We start from the raw sequence: 4,741 nt of genomic DNA on the forward strand, positions 1-4,741 counted from the left end.
TCCATGTGTAGCGTCATAGATGAAAATAAACACTTAGATAAACCATTTTCACCTATTATCTATATAGAGTTACCACAATTTTTTTGTATATTTGCTTCATTTTTAAGACTGTTGGCACCTCTGCTGTGCAAGTTTATGAATTGTGCCGGTGTGAAATATTGCTTGGCAACCAGACCTCCAACTAAATCACACGATAAACCGTGTTGGGAAATTTCCATGTACTTAATGGTCTTTCTTGTTCCAATTATTTTTTTTTTAAGTTTGAATTTGATTGTGAGCCACAGTTTCCAAAATAACAATGTGGTATCCTATATTGCTTTTACCAAGGGTGGAATATCGCCCTTGCCCACTAGACTAAGACAAACAATCTTGAAGATCTACTGATAGTGGCCTTTCATTCTGCGACTAGCATCTTTCTGTTTACTCTTTCATTGGAAGTTCTTTATCTAGTCCTTCTTTAGCACTTCGGCATATCTGATTTCTTGTCAATTATTTCCACACGTTGCTACATCCCAGCTCACTCTCTGTGCCAAAAGTTAATTTTGTTCTTTCTTGGGTTACAGTTGAAGTCACAAGGTTTTGGGAGTCTGAGCTATGTGGTTGTGGTTGGTCTTCAGAGCTCCTAGTTAAGGAACATTGTTGGGACAGAGTAGAATGAACTTAATTCTACATCTAGCAATCCAACACCTTACTTGGGAGAACTGATCTGAGCATTTATGGGTTAAATTTTGAGGACTCTTGCCTGACAGAAGGAGGGCTGGAGCACTCTGAAAATGGCAGGGAAGGATTTAGCAGCCTGGTTGCTGCCATCGCTGCGGCTGTCTCCATCTTGGCGCAGTCCTCCAACTAAGTGGCCCAGGTGCTTAACTTAGGGATCAGCAACCTGAATGACGAGAAGAGCCATTTTTAAAATATTTAGTCAACAACGCAATATCTTAGGTGACGTAATGATGTTACTTAAAATTCCAATAATAATGAAAAACAAGACAGAGACACATTTCAACAACATTTTAAAGGTTTTTTCAATTGAATAATACTTTCTCACAAGTTAACTATTAATAAAAGTTTAAAAAAACAAACAAGCCATTTAATTAACACCAAAATGAGTTTGATAGATTAAGTGGTGTGAGCCGCACAAGTCCTTAATGAGCCACATGCAGCTCCAGAGCCATAGGTTGCCAACCTCTGCGCTAACTGAATGAGGCACAAGGTTAATTTAAGTATTTAAATCAAGGCCCTATGACATCAATGAGATAGCTAGAACATAGGAAGATGGTTGTCGTAGTTTGAGACTAATCATCTTAGCCCCAGAGCACTGCGTCAGGAGTTCCCGAGGGTACTGTCCTAGCACAACCTCCTTCAGTTGCTTCATCAATGAGTATCCCTCCATCATACAAGATCAGAAGTGGAGATGTTTACTGATAATCACAGTGTTCAGTAACATTCTTGGTTCCTCAGATTCTGAAACAATCCACACCTGCATGTAACAAGACCTGGGCAACATTCAGGCTCGTGCCGATAAGTGGAAAGTAACATTCGCATCACACGACTGCCAGGAAAGGACCATCTGCAACAAGTGAGAGTCTACCATTTCTCCTTGATGTTTAATGTCACTCCCATCACTGAATCCCCCACCATCGACATCCTGGGTGTCACCAATGACCAGAAACTTAACTGGACTAGCCATACTGTAGCCACAAGAGCAGGTCAGAGGCTGCTAATTCTGTGGTGAGTAACTCACCTCCTGACTTCCCAAAGCCTTTCCACCATCTACAAGGCACAAGCTAAGATTACGATGAAATACTCTCCACTTACCTGAATGAATGCAGCTCCAGCAACACTCAAGAAGCTCGATGCATCAAGGACAAAGCAGCCCGCCTGATTGGCCATCCACTACCTTGAACGTTCATTCCCTCCACTACAGCACACTATGGCTATGGTGTGTACTATCTACAAGATGCACTGCAGCAACTAGCAAGGGCTTCTTTAACTGCATCTTCCAAAACAGCAACCTCTATCACCTAGAAGGACAAGGGCAGTAGATAGATGGGAACACCACCACCTGCAAATTCCCCTTCAAGTCACTCACCATCCTGACTTGGAAATATATCGCCGTTCCTTCACTGTTGCTAGGTGAAAATCCTGGAACTCCTTCCCTACGCTACATGGACTGCAGCAGTTTAAGAAAGCGGCTCAACGCCACCTTCCCAAGGGCAATTAGGGATGGGCAATAAATGCTGGCCTATCCAGTGACACCCACATTTCATGAATAAATAAAGAAGTACTTTTGAAATGCAGGCACAGTTGAAATTTAAGAAACGTAGTGACCAATTTGCATTCAGCAAGGTTCTACAAGCTATCATGAAATAACTAACCAGATAATGTTTTAGGTATTTGTTGAGGGATATATGTTGGCCAGGACATCATACAGAAGAGCTCTCTTGTTCTTTTTTGAATAGTGAAATGTGATCTTTTAGGCCCACTTGAAAGAACAGTCTCATGACAATAAGACATGAAATCAAAACTGTGTACATCAAAATTCTTTTTTGCTATTTTAAATTGGACATTTGCTGAATCAAAAGATGGCTGTTACAGGTCACAAGACTCACAGGATTGGCCATCTGTCCTAGAACCTTCCAACAGGAGTTACAAGAACAAAAGAGTTCCCCAGCATCCTTGTGGAATCTCACCTCCCATTGTAAGGACATTATAATCATAAAACCAGGGGACTTGCAGAGCTCAAAACTCGCTATTCCTGCAGAGGTGTTAACAGGCCCAGCTCACACCTAGGACTGTCCAGGTCCATTTCAAAAGGAGACCATCGAGGGGAAAATGGATGTCATTTGTCATTCACATCTTGCTAAGCTTAACCTTCTAGTGGAGTCACAGGGTCTGCCCAGACAATGGCTCCCCCAAAACAAGATCCTCAGATGGTGGCTCTTTCAGAAGCTAAGGGCTGGGACATTATAAGCCATGAAGCCAAGACCAGACACAGACGCCAGATAATCATCCCTTTTGAAATTGTTGTGGAGAAAGGAGGTCACATTACTCGAGCAATCATTTTGAAATCTCTATATTCAGTTGAGACAAGCAGTCTGCTGAATTAACACCAACAGAAAAGACCTTCAGCAGCACTCCAAACTGACCAAGCACCTGGTCACTGTGTTTTAACTCTTCGAACCCTGTTTGATTTTGAAAGTCTCTGATCATCGCCTGCCAAGGTCTAAGCACTGAAATCCCATCATGCTGCATCATCATTTGTTTCAAGGATTTTCATGCTGCTGCCTCCAACCAGGAACTCATCTGGACTGAACTCTGCCATGGAGGAAACAACCTCTCGACTTTAACTTTTGGACTCTGGAAATCACGTGAACTAATATTCATTCCTGTGGTTCTTTTACTGTTGGTATCCATAGTTGTAAAAGCTCCCTCTTTTCTATTCCCCCTTACTGTATATGTGTATGTGTGTGTATATGTGAGATTGCGAACATCCCCCCCCATTGGGTTGGAACATGAAGTAAACCAACCTTCTGAGCTAATCATAAAGAGAGTTTGCTACATGTTACTTATAAAATTAGGCCACATAAGCTGAGGGTTTGGGGAAACACACCACAGCTTACTTTGAAAATAATTCAAAAAACACCTCTGCTTATGGACAAATGGTGAGAAGATAAAGATGTATGGTGTGACTCTCTCCTGTCTGTAACAGAAATTGGGAGCTCATGTCTGGGATAGGTCCATTACAAGCGAGCCAAAAGTCGGCCAAACAAGCAAAATATGTCCAAAAATTTGACCAGAGTCCAAACTTAAGAAACAAGCTGAATCTGATATAAAAGGAACCAGTAGGAAGCCAAGAGGGAAAATTCAGTGGCTGAAACAATGGACGGAATTTTGCCCTTGACGGGCAGCCAATCGCCACCGCTGAAAAGGACCCCACCGCCATTTTAAGTGGGCGGGCCAATTAAGATCCGCCCAGCATGACACCCGACGGGAAGCGCTATGCGCTCCCTGTGCGGGCGGGGAGGATTCCCCAACTGCCAGAGTGCGCTCTTTCACGTATGCGCAGGAAAGAGTGCACATCCCCCTGAGACTAAGTGCTGTCTCAGGGAGATCGCTGTGAGTGTTTGAAAGTTTAAAAATAGAAAAATTAAAAAATTATTAACATGTCCCCCTCATGTGACAACGTCACACAGGATGGGACATGTTCATAAAAAGCACAGAAACTTTGTTAAAGTTTTTTAAAACCGACATGAAACCTCATCCCGCCGGTGGATGAGGTTTCATGTTTTTTCAGAAGCCCGCTGGGGCTCCTGGCCTTCCCGCCAGCCTTAAGGCTGGACGGGCAGGGCGTTTAATTGATTTAACTATCCTGTCAATGGCCTCAATTGGCCATTGACAGGTCGGCGGGCGGACAGCTGATCGCACTGTCCCCCCACTTTCCTGAATATTTAAATGGGGCGGGATAACATCAGGGGTTCCCCCCAACGCCATCCCGTGTCATTTTCCCCTCGGCGAGCGGGCCCCGCCCCCAGCTCGCCAACGGAAAAATTCTGCCCAATTTGTAAACTACAATTAAATCACGGAAAATTCCCTTCCCCAACACAAAAAAAATGGCAAACTTTTGATGCACAAATGTGGGTAAAACAAGGATTCATAAACAGTGAAATGTTAGCATCCCTAAGCAAAGAACAACTGAAAGCTGTAGCTAGGGAGGTACAAGTTCAAAAACCTAGCCAAATTC

This window comes from Cetorhinus maximus, chromosome 2 (genome assembly GCF_964194155.1).
Source record: "Cetorhinus maximus chromosome 2, sCetMax3.hap1.1, whole genome shotgun sequence".
Lineage (NCBI taxonomy): Eukaryota > Metazoa > Chordata > Chondrichthyes > Lamniformes > Cetorhinidae > Cetorhinus > Cetorhinus maximus.